Source organism: Mirounga leonina, unplaced genomic scaffold (assembly GCF_011800145.1).
Source record: "Mirounga leonina isolate KUSES-001 unplaced genomic scaffold, KU_Mleo_1.0 Mir_104, whole genome shotgun sequence".
NCBI lineage: Eukaryota > Metazoa > Chordata > Mammalia > Carnivora > Phocidae > Mirounga > Mirounga leonina.
In genome coordinates, this window is record NW_023270231.1 from 10,206,387 (window position 1) to 10,227,741 (window position 21,355).

General features: G+C 34.1%; 1 long non-coding RNA gene across 1 annotated transcript in view; it reads left to right on the plus strand.

Moving 5' to 3' along the window:
- Positions 1 to 20,007: 20,007 nt before the first annotated feature.
- The window catches only part of LOC118016452, a 397,476-nt gene continuing 396,128 nt past the window's right edge, over positions 20,008 to 21,355 (plus strand). The window contains exon 1 of the long non-coding RNA XR_004680834.1: positions 20,008 to 20,068. This is a non-coding gene — a long non-coding RNA (uncharacterized LOC118016452). The remainder of the gene's footprint in view (positions 20,069 to 21,355) is intronic.

The following is a 21,355-nucleotide window of genomic DNA, read 5'->3' on the forward strand; positions in this document are numbered from 1 at the left end:
TGTCTCTGTAAATTTATTCTACCTGAAGCCAGAAAGAATCTTACTAAAGAGAACAAATATTTCAGTCTGGGAATATGGGTTTTCATTTTTTAAAATGCACAGGAGGGGGCAGAGAAAGAAAGCTAAGTGCTATCAGACAAGAGGAATAGAAAGGAAAAAAAAAACTTTTTATTACAATTAACCTAAATTTGATTGGTAATTTGAAACAAAAGCAAAAAATTATAACCAAAAAGAGGCTTTTAAAGTACTACAAGCTTGCTAGGTATCTAATAAACAGAGGAGAAATTAACATAAATATAAATTTTAGAAAGGACTATATAAATGTTTTTAGATTGAATGCCCTCAATATGGTCCTGGTATAAATATAAAATCACCAATGTATCTTACCAAATTTTGGCATAATAATTTAATATATTAATATTTGTCAGTGTACTCCTGGGAGACAGCAAATATATTTTTTTGTTTTGTTTTGCTTTCTTGTTTTTTGTCTTCTTGTCCCCATGTCCCCTTCCTGTACCCATGGAGGTGACTCCCTTCTTCAGGAAATATAAATTTAATTTATATATAATTTTTCAAACTCGGACATCAATTTTATTATGTTACTTATCTCGAAAATGTAGCTGTTTATTTTGTCTCCTAAATCAGTTGAGGGCTGTGATAATGCATGCGATAATTTCTTAAAGTGTTAAAAAGTATATGACGTTAGATGGCATGTGATGTTTGTATGTATATCTTTTTGTTTGTGCAAATTTGAGTAAGTTTTCTAATATGGTACGAAATAGAGAATACATATGTAGGTATACTTAGGATCTGTTTCTTTTAAGATTTATTTATTTATTTTAGAGAAGACGAAGAGGAGCAGAGGGAGAAAAATCTTTCAAGCAGACTCCCCACTGAGCACAGAGCCCTCTGGGCAATGCCGGGCTGGATCCCAAGACCCATGCATGGAATGATGACCTGAGTCCAAATCGAGAGTCGGCTGCTTAACTGACTTAGCCACCCAGGTGCCCCTATAGTTAGGATTTTTAAAATCATTTTGTTTATCAGGTCCACAATTTTAGTAGAGCTTCTAATATGAAATTGGAGAGAACAAATATGCAGTTCTGTAAGTACTGATTATCAATACACTGGTCCTAATATATTATGGAAATTCATTTTTAAATTGTATACTTTGTGGTAACACTTTGATTCCTTGACAATTATATGCCTTTAGATTAAACAGCAAATGTTTAGTGGCAAAATGTGAGTTATTTTTGTTGTACAAATGCACATAGCTATATAAACTATGGCATGCTCAAATATTTAGTCAACCTGTTTATTTTTTTTTAAATGAATTTATATTTTAAAAATGTAACCTTGGGTCACCTGTGTACCTCAGTCAGTTAAGTGTCAGACTCTTGATTTCAGCTCAGATCATGATCTCAGCGTCATGGGATCCAGAGCCCCACGTGGGCTCAGTGGGAAGTCTACTTGAGATTCTCGCCCTGGCCCTCTCCCCCTCCTCCTGCTCACATGCTTTCTCTCTCTCTCTCTCTCAAAAGTAAATAAATGCATCTTTTAAAAAATGTAACCTTGAGATCTTAAAAAGTTTTTAAGAATCTTATCAAATCTAGAAAAAAATACAAAATTGACAGACTTTACTACATCCAAATTTAAAATGTATTTATACTAAATTCATGATAAAAAAGTTTTAACAGATGAAAAATTGGAAAAAAATTGCCGCACTTATGTAGTAAAGAGTTAATAACTTTACTAAATAGGATTACTTACCAACCATTTAAACAATATTTTAATTTACCCAATTATAAAACTTATAATTTGGGTTGCCTATAAAAGAGGATATTTAAATTAGATAAACACAAAAAATAGTGCTAAAATTTACTAATAATTAAGAAAATACACTTAACAATGACATTTTTAAAATATTAAATTTATAAAAATGAATTGATAATACATAATGTAATCACCATCACAATAAATAATAAACAGGTAAATATAAATTATGTTTATTAAAGGTTTTCATTTACAATGTTGTATTACATATTAGAATTAGTCACATGTTCATCACTTAGAGATTGAATAAATAAACTATGGTGCATCTATAAACAGATAATATTAACCATTAAAAATGTGAATTTTAAATTTATTATCATGAAAAAATTCTGTATATGTTCTATTCACAACTTGGTTTTTCACACATGTTTGGACTGAAATAAATACCACAGATCACTCAAAACCAAAATTCTATGGTTGAAAATAAAATGTATTCTTTTTTTTTTCCCTCTTTCTCTCAAACCTGCAGCAGACATGTTTTGTTTTGCCAACAAAAATATTGTTTTTATAATTGAGCAATCAGTGAGATTATGATCAAGGATTGTCATATAAAAATCCAGATTTATGACTCCTGAGAAATCTGAAGGTTTGGCCCCATTGGCCCTACATTTCAGGTGGGAAGTGTGAGCTAGGCTTGTATAACAAATGGGTCTACGCAGATGCTCTCCAGTTAGCCCTAGTCCCTACCATTCCCTGTCATTTCTGACACTGACTAAAGGAGTTAATTGCCATTTTAATTGCATTTGAACTCTTGTTTTCCTTTGGTAGGGAAACATTTCTTATACTATTTGGCCTTACTCATTTGCATGCTTTGCAAGTGTTTGTTTACATCCCAGATCTGCTCTTCTCAACCTGCTTCAATTTCAAGAACCAAGTGAAAAAAGGATACATATTATTAAACTTCACTTTGCCCTGACAAGTGATAAGCAAATGTCCAAATTTTCTGACTAGTCTTGTTGTTTAACCTTTAACTCTAATGCTCTCCTATGTAAACTCATACTTAGTCCCAGAACTTCCTGACATGGCATTGCCATTTTGGATCTGTGATTTTCACTATGAATATGTTTTTTTCTTTATTAGTGTATATAACAACTTTCACTGGTGTAAGGCTACAATGTTTTGAATGCTTATTTATATGCCCTGTGATTGGTACCATTTTTATTATCCAGTCTAAGAAATTTATCTAAATTGCAATTTTATTAATAAGGGTTTTCTTCTTATTAAGGATATTTAGAGACCTATTTATAATTGAACAAAGCTAAAAGACAAAATAAGTGAAAAATAATATGGTAAGCTTTAAAAAATTATAATTCAATATTTTTAAATAAAATATATTCAGTGTGGTACTCTTGAAGTTTTCTCAGTAAAGGTAAAAAGAGTATCGGGACATCTCACATACTTAAAGTCACATGTGTCTAGTAAGCATCCTCATTTAATTGAGGTTTAAAACCATGTAGCAATTGTAAATTTTAAGAGCCCATAAAAGTTTGTTTGTTTGTCTTACAATTAACCATGCATTTTATTTTAAGCAAAAAAAATAAATAAATACATTTTTTTGAGTTTCTATTTTGTTTTTTTTGTTTTGTTTTAATTTTACTGTCCAGTGGGCCACATCCTACAATCAGTGCTAGGAGGGGAAGAGGAATGAGGATTAAAAAGAAAGGATTAGAGGGAGGTGTGTGGAACTAGAGAGGATGAGTGATGTTTTGCCCTTGAATATTTTATTTTCTTAATTGAAAAAAAAAAAAAAAAAGAAACGCTTAGGACCTAAGGACACCAGCCACTAAATCAATTCCTTTGTATGTACAAAGCAGATCAATGAACCTGTTTATTTATTCCTAAAATTATCTACCCTGTTATGTGGAGGAATACCCAGAAAAGAGTATACAGAAATGTTGATTTCTCTTTGTCTTTCATTCTTCTCTACAAATCTTAGTATGGAGGGAAACATATAAAACACCATGTTCAGTGATATCTTCTTAGAAATTAGGGGGAAAAGTAGAGGGCTTGGTTTTTCAAGTAGGAAAGGATGACTAAATTTGTATATATCTACCATGATTTATTTTCTTCTCTTTCCCTTTTCTCTCTCAACTCTGTATAAACAGAAAGAAAATGTTCTTTTCTGTCCTGACAAAAGCAAAGCCAATTATCCCAGTGGACAGAGGTTTTCCCAAAAGATTTATTATAACAGTGTGATGTCAGGCTCATGATTGCAGCAATCAGTCTAATAAATTTAAAACCAAAAGAAAAACTCATGAATGTATATCTTGTATCTTCCTATTCTCATCTTTTTATATATCTTGTGTATAAATTCTTATATCTGGAATTTCCAGTGATCATTTTTTTAACTTCAGGATTTTATATTTAGATGTCTTGAAAAAATACTTGAAATGCCTACCTTGATGGATACATGTATATACATATCTTGACTTTTTATGAAGAGCTCTTTACCTCCTTAACTTTTAAATTCATTTTTGCTACCTGGTTGAACAAATTTAATAACGTACTTAGGCTTACTCAAATTCATGTTACTGCTAACACTTAAAAAATAAAAAAATAAAAAGATGATCCCTAAGTTATTAGCTTCAGTTGTTAGCTAAAAATAAATTATCCTCTCCATACAATGAAATTTCAAAAGGCATGATTGGATCCATTCCTTTAATTACTTGAAAAAAATGACTTTTTTCTTTCTTTTTTTTAACAACTTTTCCCAAAGTGCATGTCATGAAGCAACTTGTATTAGAATTCCTCTTAATATTTTGATTAAACCCTACATGTTGCATTTATACACGAGTGAAATATTTAGAAGATAGATTACATTTGTAAGGAAAACAACTGCTGAAATGTAGAATTGTGAGATTACTTACACTTTTTCTCTTTATTATGTTACTTGAATTTTTTAAGAAGGTCCTTTCTGAAATGTCCCTCTTTCTACTTCTAATTTGAAAACCAAACAAAGCATATCATTTAATTGGCCTTAAAACTAGAAAAATAACTGAGGACATGACCTGTGTAGTAAATAAATTGTATGAGTTCAGAGGATCTTAGATCTTAGTTACAACTAGATCATTTGTACAAGTTGGTTTATTCATTCAACAAACATTTGCTATTCTGATACAAGGAAGAACCTGACAGGAAAAGCCCCTGTCGTCCTGTAGTTTAGGTTTGAGTTGATAGTGGGGGGGGGAGGGGAGGAATAATCACAAAATAAAAACATGAAAATGATCATTGCAGATTGTGAAAACCACTATGAAGGAAATAAATGTGCTGGTGTGATCAAAAATTGGAAGCAGAGGATTTACTTAAATGGGAAGGAAGACTCCCAGAAAATTATACTTAGGCTGAACTGAGACATGAATGGTAAAGAAGACCCAAGTGTAGAAAGAGTCTGCCCTACAGAAAGTGAATATGCCTAATTTGGGGGGGAAAAAAAAGGAAAGTTAAGATATTTTAAGAACTGACAGTAAGCCAGTGTTGTGAAAGCCAAATGGCAGAGAATGTGCACAACCTCAGGTCAATTTGGAGAGAAGCTCTGGTGCCAGATTTTGCAGAGTTTTTAGACCACAGTAAGCAGTTTGAATTTTGATTATATTTGTATGTCATGCAGGAGGGGAAAAAAGGATATGAAAGATGGCAAGAGTGGAGGGATGTTTAAAACAAACTAGTTATTCTAGTTTTATATAGTGAAAACAATAAATCACTAAAATCCCACTGTTTATCCAGTTATTGCCAGAAACTTTTATATTTAGAAATAATCTTTAAAGTTGCAAGCAAATTAGATTTCATTTAAAGTCTGTAAGATTGGGCACACATGATCATAGGACATTGATAGAGCATAGGAAACACGTCAATCAACTCAGCATGAGTAGAAATACAGTGGTGTTTCTCCATCATACTTCAGTGCATAAGTTAATTTTACCTTTTGGTAATTTTTAAAATGCTGAAGAAGGAAATGTTTGGATAATATGTAAACAGCTGAAGTATAATGTAACAATGATATTCTAAAATGTCCATAAAAGAAAAAAACCACAAAGATTCTACCATAATTTATTTAAGAGTGATTCATTTTACATAAATCATGAAAACACTCAGAACAATAAATTTCACACAGCCACAAAGAGTTTCTTCTTTCACTTACAGAACTGCCTTTTGAATTCATGTTCCTATATTAAAGAACCTGTCTTATATTGCTTAAATTTGTGCTTTCACTAAATAATGAGGATAATTTATTGTCATACTTTGTTACAGTGTGACTTTTATATCTTCAGATGGAGCTGCTTTGGATATTTTTATGCTTTTAGGGGGTCTCTATAATATTATCAATTCCTGAAGTTTAATTCTTTGTGTTCATCCAGATGTTATTTAAAAAACATTAAATATACTTTTAGTAACTTTCTATTTAAAATAAACACAATTATTGCTGCCATTTTCTCTAAATATGCCATGGTAATTTTAAATTTAAAGCATGTAGGCTTATATTCACTGAGTTAGATTCATTATTTATGATAGGCATTTGGAAATAAAAGAATGCAAGTACTGTATAGCAATGAGAACATCCACGTAAATTGAATTTTCTTTATTATAGGTCTAGAAAAGTAGAAGCAAATTATATTAAAAATAACATAATTGAGAGATAATATAGTTGGGGGATTTTTAAATCTCTTTGATATGATAGCAGGATTTTAAGGATCTTTTTTATCAGTTGAGGAAGAGAAGTGAAACATTTCTCTAACCTACATGAATAGTTGCAGATGTTGCTTTAAAACACACATTCACTCACTTCACATTTTTGGTTTAGGATATCTGTTTGTTTGTTTTTTTCTTCAAGTTTTTATTTAAATTCCAGTTAGTTAACATAGAGTGTAATATTAATTTCAGGGATAGAATTTTGTGATTCATCATTTACATACAACAACCAGTACTCATCACAAGTGCCTTCCTTAATATCCATCACCCTTTACCCATGCCCCCTACCTTTCCTCAGTAACCCTCAGTTTGTTCTGTATAGCTAAGAGTCTGTTTTCTATTTTGCCTCTGTCTCTCTTTTATTTTGGCCCCCATGTTCATCTGTTTTGTTTTTTAAATTCCACATACGAGTGAAATCATATGGTATTTGTCTTTCCCATACTTATATTCCATTGTAGGGACTAAATTAATAAAGTAACTGAAGACAAAAAATTCTATAGAAATAATTTTTAAAATCATACTAAATGAATTTTTTCTCCAAATACAAATATCAATACAGATTTGCAAAATGTTTAACTTCATATGATTTCTAAATCTGAACCCAGGAGCCCCTGGGTAGCTCAGTCAGTTAAGCATCCATCCAACTCTTGTTTTAGGCTCAGGTCATGATCTCAGGGTCACGGGATTGAGACCTGCAATGGGCTCTGTGTTGGGTGTGGAGTCCTCTGGGATTCTCTCTCTCCTTCTCCCTCTGCCCCTCCCCCTGCTCCTGCGTGCTTTCTCTCTCAAATAAATAAATAAACAAACAAACAAATAAATCTGAATACAATGAGAACCCATTCATCAAATAATTTATATCATTCAAAATTGTCCCATTTTGAATCATAACTTCTTAAAAGGAAAAAACATGAGCTTATTATACATGTGTTTTAAAAGCATTATGAAATGCAGTTGTTTTATGCTATTCTTTATATTTCTTATAAGCAAAAGAATGCCTAAAAGAGGTACTGAAAATTTGTAGATGAAGAATTAAAAAAATGTATCAAACTTTTTCAGTTCTTTCCTATATTGTTGGAAGAAATTGTTTTGGTTGATGAGTTTTTAGAAATTTCCTTGGATCATCAATAATCATCACTGTAGTAACTAGGCAAGCATATGTATTTGAATTATGCTTATATTTCTTTCTGATTTTTTTTTATCTTTTGTACCTCAACTATATATATTTGAGTCCCAGAGCTAAGAATATAGTAATGCTATTTTTTTATCTTCAAGCAAAACAGTATATTTTCCTTCTGATCAATTAAATTGTATCAGTATCACATTTTTTTCTAAGAAAATGTAGATGTACTGCTTGTGTTAGTTATGTATTACCATTTACCAAATTACTTGAAATTTAGAACTTAAAATAATGAACAACTCAATAATAAGACAAATGACCCAATCTTTTAAAATGGACCAAGATTTGAATAGTGATATATACAAAGAAGAGATGTCAGCAGTTAATAATCAGAGAAAAATGCTTAACATGATCTGTCATCAGGGAAATGCAAATCACAGCCACAGTGAGCTACTACTTCCCACTACTATAGCAAATTTCCGAAGGCAGATAATAATAAGTTTTGGCAAGGATGTGGAAAAATTGGAACCATCGTACATGGCTGGTGGGAATGTAAACGGTGCTGCAACTTTAGAATACAGTCTGGCAGTTCCTCAAAACTTCAACATGGAATTATCCTATGATCCAGCAATTCCATTCCTAGGCATACATCTAAGAGAAATGAAAGCATATTTCCAGTAAAAAAAAATTACAAATGAGTGATCAAAGCAGCATTATTTATAATAGCCAAAAAAGTGGAAACAATTCAAATCTCCATCAACTGATGAATGGATAAACAAATATGGTATATCCATACAGTAGAATATATAATTTGATAAAATGAAAAGAAATGAAGTGATGTATGCTACAACATGGATGGCCCTCCAAAACATTATTTTAAGTGAAATAAGCCAGTGACAAAAGACCACATGTTGTATCATTCTATTTATATGAAATGTCCATAAGCATAGAGACAGAATGTCTCTATGTCTAAAGACTGAATTACAACAGTGATTGCCTAGGGCTGAGCACTGAGAAGCAGAAGGTGATGGGGTGAGGGGGAGGGGAGTGACTGCTGTTGGGTAAACATTTATTTTGGGGATAATAAAAGTATTCTAAAATGAGATTATGGTAATAGTTGTACAACTTTGTAAATCTATTTGGTACCACTAAATTGGACACTTTAAACTGGAAAACTTTATGATATGTCACTGCATCTCAATAAAGCTATTATAACAAAAACAACAAACATTTATGATCATATTTGTGTGTGTGTGTGTGTGTGTGTGTGTGCTAAGCTGGTGGGTTCTGGCACAAGGTCTTGCATGATGTTACAGTCAAAAGTCACCTGGAGGGGTGCCTGTGTGGCTCCATCAGTTAGGCAGTCGACTCTTGATTTTGGCTCAGGGGTCCTGAGATTAAGCCCTGCATCTGGCTCCATGCTGGGCATGGAGTCTAATTAGGATTCTCTCTCTCCTTGTCCGTTGCTCCCCACCCTCACCCTTCCCCACTTGTGCACTCTCTCACTCTCTCTTCTCTCTCTCTCTCAAATAAAAAAAGAAAGGAAGGAAAGAAAGAAAGAAAAGAAAAGAAAAGTCCCAGGCATCCCCTGAGATTTTTTTCAAATGAAATATTAGCAAGTGCCATTTTAAATAATTTCATTTTCTCCTTTCCACTGATTCTCTTTTTAAAATAGGTTTAGTCCTACTTGATGGTAGCAGGGGCAGGCAGAACATTCCCCACAATAGGGTACTCAAAAAAAAGAAAGAAAGGAAAGAAAGGAAAGAAAGAAAAGAAAAGAAAAAAGAAAAGAAAAGGAAATGAAAGAAAGAAAAGAAAAAAGGAAAGGAAAAAGGAAGAGAAAAGAAAAGAAGAAAAGAAAAAAAGAAAAAAAAAGTAATCTGGAATCACAGTCGTTTGAAGGCTTGACTGGGCTGGAGGATTCACTTCCAGTATGGCTGACTCAATTGGCTGTTAGCAGAAGGCCTCAGTTCCTTGCCGTGGGTTTCTCTACACCGGGCAACTTTAGCGTCTTCATGACATGGTAGATGACTTCTCAGAACAAGTGATCCTAAAAAGGAAAGCAGGAGCCACAATGTCTCTTATGACCAAGTCTTAGATGTCAGATATTGTCACTTTCACAATATCCTAATTGCTACACAGGCCAGCCCTATTTACTGTTGAAAGATGCTACACAAGGCTGTGACTTTTAGTAGATGAGAATCATTAAGTGACATCTTCTCTAACCACATTTTCTTTTTTTCCCCTCATTTTCTTTTACTTTTTTCTAAATTTTATTATGTTATGTTAGTCACCATACATTACATCTTTAGTTTTTGATGGAGTGTTCCATGATTCATTTCTTGCATATAACACCCAGTGCTCCATTCAGTATGTGCCCTCTTTGATACCCACATTTTCTAAATTGAAATTAAAATACATATTTTACATTAAAACTATTTGAAGTAGGGACAGCTCCATAAAATTTGAGTATTTCCTGTTATATTTCCAATGACTTGACTTTTTAAACCATACTTCTCAACTTAATTCACTTTATAGAAGGAATCCATTAGAACATTATGATATTTACTACAGCTGTCATAAAGGGATCTCATATTATTATTCTCACCTTCCTAAAGAATTTCTCAAAGATTTTTTATGGCAACTGAGATGTGCAAAGAATTATTAACTATTGAGGATTTTTTTAATTTGACAAGATAAGTTTTAGTTTCTAAATTTCAATGCTCTTAGAAAAGCAATTATTAATAAGATTTTATTTACATATTTCCCCTGTGGTTTGCATGCTGAAAAGCTGCTGATATTTGTATTTCTACTGTTTATTTTTTTCATGGTACTTGAATTAATTTAGGGTAACTGCATACACAGAATTAAGGGTAACCATGATATAGACAATCCATGTTCTTAAGTCTTCTTGCTCTTTTACCAGGTGAACAAAATAAAGATTATATTACATATACGTATTGAACAGAATTTTAGAGTATCTTTCTTCTCTTTGTTCACCTGCTATTTCCTATATATATTCTTCAGGACTGGCCACATTATCTTCTCCACTACTATTCAAGTTTTATTCCACCTCTCTGATACAGTAACATTTGTGTATCACTCTATCGTTTTGAAATTTTGCTGAATGATCTGGCTTAACATCTAGACTGAAGCTTCTTGTGGGCTTGTAGACTTTTCCTCTGCATCTCCAAATCTAGTGTGTAACACCTTGCAAATTATAGACATTCAATAAAATGAGTTGTTTACTTAGAGTTGGAAAGGGTATACAATGTCATCTCTTCCAGCATCCTACACCAATGAGGAAATGCCTTCTACAGCTATCCTAGCAGATGACATCCAGCTTCTGTTTTAATAAATTCATTGATGAGGAAGATGCTTGGTATCTTATTAAACAGCTCATGATATAGTTGTTGTTTTTTTCAAAAATTTTAAATGATGTTGAATTGAAATATGTTTCTCTTCGATTTGTAATTATTAATACTATTTTTATCTTTGATAGTAATAAAATATAGCTTTAAGATTTCTGAGTAGTTTCAAACATTTGATCAGCTCTATTATGACCCCAAATTATATTATTCAGACCTCCCCATTCACAGATTTCCTCAATTTTCTTCTTATGAAATAGTTTTCATGCTTCTTCACATATTATTTTCCTATAAATTATCTCCAGTTCACCCAAAAAATGGCACCTTGAACTGAAAACAAAGCCACTCATATACAGAGAATAAAAGGCTAAATATGTATTGTAAACATCTATTAAGGTGGGTCTTTGAATGTGATTTAAATCTATCTCTCACAATTGTAATTGTGTGGTCAATTAACCCCACCTGAGATTTTTTCTTTTCTTTTTTTTTTTTTTAAGATTTTATTTATCTGACAGAGAGAGACACAGTAAGAGAGGGAACACAAGCAGGGGGAGAGGGAGAGGGAGAAGCAGGCCTCCCACCGAGCAGGGAGCCCGATGCAGGGCTCGATTCCAGGACCCGGGGATGATGACCTGAGCCAAAGGCAGACGCTTAACGACTGAGCCACCCAGGCGCCCCCTGAGATTTTTTTCAAATGAAATATTAGCAAGTGCCATTTTAAATAATTTCATTTTCTCCTTTCCACTGATTCTCTTTTCAAAATAGGTTTAGTCCTACTTGATGGCAGCAGGGGCAGGCAGAACATTCCCCACAATAGGGTTCTACAAATTAGAATGCAATCAAATTATCAAAAGCCACCACGTCATCAGAATGGGTTCTATCTAATCTCATTCCTTGGGTTTACTTCCATGCAGCAACAATATTATGAAGGTATTACCAATTAAAGAAGGTATCCATGAGTAGTTTACTCACATTTAACCACATTTGCAGGTGAGGCAAGAATTCTGTAAGACCTAATAAATTTTTGAACAAGCAAACTCATTATAATTCCTATTATAGTTGACCCTTGAAGAACTCGGGTTAGTGGTAACAAATTTTCACATAGTCAAAAATCTGCTTGTAACTTTTAACTCTCCAAAACCTCTGGCCTAGTGTTGAGCAGAAGCCTTACTAATAACATAAATAGTTGATTAACACATGATTTGTATGTTATATGTATTATATACAATATTCTTACAATAAACTAAAGGAAAAAAATGTTATTAACAAAGTAATAAGAAAAAGAAAATACATTTATTATACTATATTTATTAAAAAAATCCATATATAAATGGACCTGCATAGTTCAATCTCATGTTGTTCACAGGTCAACTATATATATATATATTTTTTTTTTAATTAATTTATTTATTTTAGAGTGAGAGCATGCAGGGCTGAGGGGGAGAGGGAGAGACAGTCTTAAGCAGACTCCACATGATCCCTGAGATCACGACCTGAGCAGAAACCGAGAGTCTTGTACTTAACAAACTGCACCACCCAGGCACCCTCAGGTCAACTATATTTAAAAGCCATATTCATTTTATAGTAACCAATCCTTTGTTGCGTGTGCAAACCCTTTCCAAACCACCCCCAGGTCTGCTCCTAAGATGGAATGAGCTCGATCGCATTTTGTTCAGCATTTAATTACTATCTAATTCATTTGCATATAGCTTATCAATTTGTACTATCATTAACATACAGAAGGGACAGCCATGACTGAAATGTAAATATTGGCATCTATGCAATCCAGTATCATAAAGACCCTCTTCTTTATTTAATAAAACTCCAAATGTGTTCCTTGGTTTATCTTATCCTTGTGGTTGCAGGAATACAGATATTCTGTATTTCTATTTCTCCCAATCTCCTTTGAACTCATTAACAACATACTTTATTGCCACCAACTAAACCTAAAACTTTTCCCTTCTTCAGTATATTAGATTGCCCACATGACAAATATTGAAGTAATCATAAATAATATAGAAGAAAAATAAAGATAAATTATATTTCTTTGGCTTAATAGTAGTAATAGTGAGCACTTATTTGTCCTGAATATGAGCCAGGTACTTTGCTCCAGGTGTCATATATCTCTCTTTTATTTTTTTTTTAAGTATAGTTGACACTCAGTGTTACATTAATTCCATGTGTATAGCACAGTGATTTGACAAGTCCATACATTACACTGTGCTCACTGCAGATGTAGCTATCATCTGTCATTATACAGTGCTAGTATAATACCGTTGACTATATTCCCCGTACTGTACTTTTTATCCTCATGACCTATTCATTTCATAACTGGAAACCTGTATCTCCCACTTGCCTTTATTCATTTTGTTCATGCCCAACCTCCCTCCCCTTTGGCAACCATCAGTTGTTCTCTGTATTTATGGGTCTGTTTCTGCTTTTTATTTGTTTGTTTGTTCGTTTGTTTTGTTTTTTAGATTCCACATGTAAGTGAAATCGTATGGTATTTTCTTTCTCTGTCTCGGACTTATTTAACTTAACATGATACACTTTAGGTCCATCCATGTTGTCACAAAGGGCAAGATCTCATTTTTTGTTATGGCTAAGTAATATTCCATTGTATATGCCATATCTTCTTTGTTCATCCATCGATGGACCCTTGGGTTGCTTCCATATTGTGGCTATTATAAATAATGCTGCAATAAACATAGGGGTGCATATATTTTTTCAAATTAATGTTTTCATTTTCTTTGGGTAAATACCCAGTTGTGGAATTACTAAATCATATGGTATTTCTATTTTTAATTTTTTAAGAACCTCTATCTGGTTTTCCATAGTGGAGGCATCAATTTACATTCCTACCAACATTGCATGAGGGTTCCTTTATTTCCACACCGTTGCCAACACTTGTGTATTTCTTGTCTTTTTGATTCCAGCCATTTTGACAGGTGTAAAGTGATATCTCATTGTGGTTTTGATTTGCATTTCTCTGATGATTAGTGATGTTGAATATCTTTTCATGTGTATTGGCTATCTATATATCTTGTTTGGAAAGATGTCTATTCAGATTTTCTGCTCAATTTTTATTTTTATTTTTTTAAAATTTATTTATTTATTTTAGAGAGAGAGAGAGAGTGCACGAGCACACGAGTGGGGGGAGGAACAGAGGAAAAGACTCTTCAAGCTGACTCTCAACTGAGCTCAGAGCCCAATGTGAGGCTAGATCCCTTGACCCATCAGATCAAGACCTGAGCCAAAACCAGGAGTCAGACGCTTAACTGACTGAGCCACCCAGGCACCCTTTCTGCCCACTTTTTAACTAGATTGTTTGTTTTTTTTTTTTTTTTTGGTGTTGAGTTGCTTAAGTTCTTTATATATTTTGGATATTAACCCCTTATTGAATACTTCATTGGCAAATATCTTCTCCCTTTTAGTGGGTTCCCTTTTTGTTTTGTTGATAGTTTCTTTTGCTGTACAAAAGCTTTTGATGTAGTCTCAATAGTTTATCTTTGCTTTTGTTTCCCCTGCCTTAGGAGACATATCTAGAAAAATGTTGCTATGGCTGATGTCAGAGAAATTACTACCTGTGTTCTCTTCTAGGATTGCTATGGTTTCAGGACTCACATTAAATCTTTAATCCATTTTGAGTTTATTTTGGGGTATGGTGTTAGAAAATGGTCCAGTTTTATTCTTTTACATGTAACTGTCTAATTTTCCCAGCACCATTTTATCAAAGAGACTCTTTTCCCCATTGTATATTCTTGCATCTTTGTCATAAGATAATTGATCATATAAGCGTGGGTTCATTTCTGGACTCTCTGTTCTGTAACATTGATCTCTGTGTCTATATTGGGCCAGTGCCATATGGGTCTGAGTGCTACAGTTTTGTAATATCTTGAAATCCAGTGCCACATGGCTTAACTTGCTGTATTCTCATAAGAATCATCATGAGAAGTATCAGTATCATCCCTTGATAGAGATGACAAAACTGAGGCTGGCAGAGTTGAGGGCAAGTTACAAACCCAAGCAGTCTAACTCTAGAGTTACAGTTTTTATCTGATAGAACACCAGAATCATTTAAAACTTTGGCCTTGTCACCTAGTTTTCTTATTTTGTTTCTAGTGCAAATATATTTAATTTGGGGGATGTACCCGGCAATCTAAACACTGTTTATTACATATTTTAGTAGATAAATTTTTGTACTAATTCCTAATAATCTTTTTTCTGGTGAAATTTTGGAGCATTAACTATTTGCAACTTGGAATCCTCCTATGCAGTATGTAATTTCAAATGAAATACAGGTTATTTTATTTTAATCATGTCACGGCAATTTTTGATTACATATTCTGAGAACTTATCACCAGTATCACAATTCTCTGTAGAATTAAATGACCCCCTTAAGAATCCACTTTGATCCCAACAAAAGCACATTATAATAAAAATGTTTCCATTGAAGGAAATGAATCAGCTGAGGTAAAATGAATTTCCCATTTTGTGGATTTAAGTGAATTAAAATTTATCTTTTATCACAGAGTGAGAAGTCAAATAGAATTATGTAGAATCATCAAGAATCAAATTAACCTCATTCTTTAAATATCTGTAGTTGGGGGGCGCCTGGGTGGCTCAGTCAGTTAAGTGATTGACTCTAGGTTTTGGCTCAGGTCCTGGGATGGACCCCAGAGTTAGGGTCTGTGGTCAGGGGGGAGTCTACCAGGGGATTCTTTCTCTGCCTCTGTCTCCACCTACCCCTCCCCCACTCATCCTCTCTCTAATCAATCAGTTGATCAATCTTTAAAAAAATGAAATATCCTTAGTTTGAACCACTCAATAATTGGGTATTTATAACATCAGACACTTTCACTTTTCCTCTCAGAATTTTCCTACTTATATCTTTACATAATGGGTTTTCTTCTCCATTTTTAAGTGGTGAACAAAACACAGACATTTAAGATGGGAGCCTCTTAATTCTTATCCTGGTTCCTGGAAAACACACACACAGACACACAGTGCACATGTTAAGAGAGTCATGGACCATCTGTGCAACTCATTACCAAATAAAAGCTTTTAAGCTCTTTATAAGCAGTTGTGAAATTGTGATTACTGTTTTATTGTTGATGGCATTAATGTTGGAGGGCTGGTATTGATAGATATGACTGCAATGAATTTACCAGGAAGAAAACTTTATTAATAGTGTACCTAAACATAATGAAAATTCATATACTGTGCCCCCCTGTTTGTTTCATCTGGATCATTATAAAGTCTAAGTCAAATGTTATATTTAAATAAGTAAAGTTGTTATATCATTTTTTCTTTTCTTAAAAAGTCAGTTCTGGCTGGTAAAGATCTATTCAGGTAAATCATAAACATTACATTTCAAGCTCTTTAAAATACACTTTTAATAAAATGCTAGTGTACAATTACTTGAGACAATCAAGGAAGCCATCTGGTGAAACCTACCACCTGGATATGGAATAAAGGTTATTGTTTCTAAACATTTGTATGAATTTTTTTTGTGCACATATTTTTCCTTATTTAGAGTGTCCTTTTTCTACCTCCTTTGGATCATTTTGAATCTTTGCTGTTTTAGTCTTCTTTACATGATGCCTTTTTTTGAAACTTCCTTCTTCATTCATTATTTATTTTTCATTCACCAGTCACTTATTGCACACCTACCAGGTGATTTGCCCAGGTATTTCAGCTTTATAGATAATGTACCTAAGGACTCAGACTCAAATCATGGACTTCTTTATCCATGGAATTTCTATGGCACAGGTTCTACAGCCACACTGAAAATCTCTATATAGTGTGATGCCAATCTTATTTTCATCTTTTGTGTTCTGTTTTCAAATAGCCCTCCATCCACTCCCCTTAAATATGCAGATGCTCCTAACTCAGTCAAACCCATTTTGCAACCTCCCACTCTAGTCTCTAATTTTCACACTTGCAACCAGTACCATGCCACATATTTCAAAAGAGTCTAAGATCTTAAGCTAATCTGAAAACATCTATTCATCTTCAAGTTCATTGCCTTCTCATCAACAGTAATGGAGCTTTCTCTGTCCCTTGTATCAACTACATCAGTCAACCTAAGTGTGTCTCAGTATCCCCTATTATGGTATAATCACAGTTCAACATTTAAATATGGATACTCTGGACATCAGAAATAGTCCATTCATCTCTTAAGACTATTTATAAAAGGGGTCCTTGGGCAGCTCAATCATGATTAATTATCTGACGCTTGATCTCAGCTCAGGTCTTGATCTCAGGGTCATGGATTCAAGCCCTGCACTTGGCTTCATGCTAGGTGTGGAGCCTACTTAAAAAACAAAAAAACAAAAACAAAGCTTTTTATTTATTTATTTATTTTAAGATTTTATTTATTTATTTGAGAGAGAGAGAATGAGAGACAGAATGAGAGACAGAGAGCACGAGAAGGGGGAGGGCCAGAGGGAGAAGCAGACTCCCTGCCGAGCAGGGAGCCTGATGCGGGACTCGATCCGGGGACTCCAGGATCATGACCTGAGCCAAAGGCAGTTGCTTAACCAACTGAGCCACCCAGGCGCCCCCCAAAACAAAGCTATTTATAAAAGAAAATGTTTTGGTAGAGTTTGAGGGTTTTCCTGATATGAACTTGATTGAATAAGACTTCTTTTCCTCTTGGTTTTACTTTTGATCTTTCAAAAATTTAAAATTGACCTAGGAAATCATGTATTAGATTTAATAATAAACACTCCTTTTAAGATAACTTGAAATGTCCTCTACTGGATCTAGTATTTTCATAGGAACTACAAGATATTATTTATGAAAACTCTATAAACTTCTGATAGTGTAATGTCTTAAGTGTTCCCCACTAGTACTTGTTCACTGAGTTACTCTTAATTACTAAAGTACTTAATTTTCTTTCTTTCTTTTTTTTTTTTTGATTTTATTTATTTGCGAGAGAGAGAATGAGAGACAGAGAGCATGAGAGGGAGGAGAGTCAGAGGGAGAAGCGGACTCCCTGCTGAGCAGGGAGCCTGATGTTGGACTCGATCCCGGGACTCCAGGATCATGACCTGAACCGAAGGCAGTCGCTTAACCAACTGAGCCACCCGGGCGCCCCTCTAACTTAATTTTCTTGAGCAGTCTGACTACCACACACACTTAGCCAACATTACCAAAGTTGATACTGTAATTTTACATTATAGGTGGTGAGAATTCCCAGTGTTCCCATTTTCATGAAGGACATTTTATCATTTATGCATTTTCAACATTGTTTTAGGTTGAGCATGATTTTCTACCATTATAGCTTTTTAAACTATGATTCTGTTAGTAAAGTTTTACCCCTCTCAGTTTATTTTCTTACTTGATGCTCTGTTACCCCAGGGTGCACGGTGAGGCATAGTTACATTACTTGTAGTAATAAATAATAATAATATAACAGCAACAAAATAATAACTATACGATAGCATTTTCTTGAGGACTGACACGTACCAGGTACACTGTTAAGCCCTTGCTATGGATTCTGAAAGTAATTTTACAAAAACCACCTGAAATACGTGCTATTTTTTTTAAAGGAGCCTCCATGACCAGTGCGGCGCTTGAACTCATGACCCTGAGATCAGGGGTTGCATTCTCTACTGACTGAGCCAGCCAGGCACCCCATGAAATATGTACTATTATCCTCATTTTAGGGATAGGGATAACCAAGGCTTAAAGATTAAATTTTTATTAGTCTGAGCACACCCAAATAGGATATCCTAGAGTTTAGGGAGTCTGATTCCAGAGTCCATGCCCTTAATCATTATATTATCATAAAATTTTTAAACATGTAGGCATTGCTGCTCAAAGATTCACCACAGATTATTACTAATCTATGTCAATAACACAGATGTAACCACACCTCCCAACCAATCTACTTGTACAATGACACCTCATTGCAGAACACTCCTTTTCTACTGTAAAAAGCACACTACCCAACACATGCTCTGCTATCCCAGGTTTTTGATTGTTGAGTATTAAATGGATTGGAGAGCAGGAATGGATGGGACATAAAGTTGTTTGTCCAATATCAAAAGAGTGAGACTACAGTATCTTCAGTGATAGAGTGCGGCACTTAACAAATGGCACCTGCCTAAGCACTTCTATCTTCTAAACCTCAATATTAGAAATGCAACAGTGTGTAAACCCAGTCCTTTTCTCCTTACCACTTATATGCCTCCTCAGCCTTTTTATCATCAGAGCAACATGGGCAACATGGGTAAGTGCCCCGAGGTCAAGGATCAAGTTTAATTCTGTTGTTTGAGATTTACCACCGAGCAATGAATCTAAATATTTATCTTGATTTACTGATTAATCGAAAGATGGGTTACAGAATCTGTACTACTACTACTAATAATGATGCTTATACTGGGGCGCCTGGGTGGCTCAGTCGGTTAAGCGTCTGCCTTCGGCTCAGGTCATGATCCCAGGGTCCTGGGATCGAGTCCCGCATCGGGCTCCCTGCTCCGCGGGGAGCCTGCTTCTCCCTCTGCCTCTGTCTCTCTCTCTGTCTCTCATGAATAAATAAAAAAAATAAAATCTTTAAAAAAAAAAAAAAACAGTCTGCCTTCGGCTCAGGTTGTGATCCCAGGGGCCTTAGATTGAGCCCCGCATCAGGCTCCCTGCTCAGCGGAAGGTCTGCTTCTCCCTTTCTTTCTTCCTCTGCCTCTCCCCCTGCTTGTGCTCATGCTCTCTCTCTCAAATAAATAAATAAAATCTTTAAAAAATAATGATACTTAGACTAATAATAAAAAACATGGAGTGAATAATTACCTATCTAGAATAAATAAATGCCAGTGAAACATACAGTCGACCATCCTCAGAGGCACCTCATTTTCATCAGAAAGAATAATTCTTCCTAATAATTTTCCCTTTTAAGATATTTTCAAGCATACATTTGAAGAGAGGTGTCCGTCTACCCCAGTGTTTCTCAATCCTGACTGACTGCATGTTAGAGTCATCTGGGGAAGCACTAATTCATGCCAAAACCTGCTCACATTTGTGGGAAAATCAAAGATTCTCTGGGGCTGGAACTCCAGCAGTGGTAAGTTTTACATGCTCCCCAAGTGATTCTAAAGTGCAGATTGGCTTGAGAAACTGTGCTAACTATATATGTGTGAAAAGATAGATAGATTGAGCCATAAAGGGAAAGAGTTTTTGTTTGATAATTCTGTAGAATTGAAAATAGCAAGATCCCCCCCCCCTTTTTTTAAACTAAGGCTATTGATATGCTTAACATCATGGGTATGAAAGAATGCTAGCAGATATTTTTAACATTATCCTCAAGACTACTTTGTTTCACTTGACATTTTGTTCTTTACCTATATGACCTCTGCCCACAGAAGCTGAATTAGAAAACAGTTGTACTGTAGAAGTTAAAAAAAAACTGTTTAGAAAACTGCAAAGCATTTCCCCCTGCAAAACCCTTCATTACCACCTAACCTAGAGCCCTAGATTTGGTGATAGGAGAGAGTAGGTTAATCAGCCTACAGGATCATTTATTTTTTATCCTTTCTCTATAGGCTATCAGCAAGGGCACCTACGTAGGAGACTTATTTTTGTAATGTGAACAACTGTTCTTTAGGAATGAAATTCTGTTCTGCTGACAAAAGATGTGAGAAAGCTTAGGGTGCCCCCTTGAACTGTCTGACACTTTGCACAAAAGGTAAATCTGCTAAAAATATATTTTTTTAAATACTTGAAATTCTCTCCCAACATTTTCTAAAGTGCCAAAGAATGAGAAATCAACTACTGGAAAAAGGCAGAAAGAACAGAAAGGCTAACAAGGCTCACAAGAAAGCAATTTTCTGAGAGGGAAAAAAATGTAGTTTTCTAAAATTGAAGAACATTATTCCTTCAAAGAAAATGTCTCAAAGTGTCCTTTAAAAATATCAGTCCCTGGTAAAATCAAATTGTGTCATTTTTATTGAAGTAACCATAGATTTGTCAATTTTGTAATTGGCTTGGTTGGGTCATCCAATTTGACATCTGTGGGGATTTCACCACAAGGCATTCTTATCAATTTTTTAATAAATTCCACAGATTGAGAATGGTAAATAATAAATGATATAGAGCTCACAAAGTCAATATTTAATTTAACATAGACTCAGGGAAACTAACACTATACATATACATAATTCTATGGTTTGAGTTTAAAGATATAAGGATTTTTATCATAAAAACTGAAAACAATAAAAACTAGATCAAGGTATTAAAAGTCATGAGACTATAACAAATCACAGACTTCTTTTTTATTATTATTATTATGTTATGTTAATCACCATACATGACATCATTAGTTTTTGATGCAGTGTTCCATGATTCATTGTTT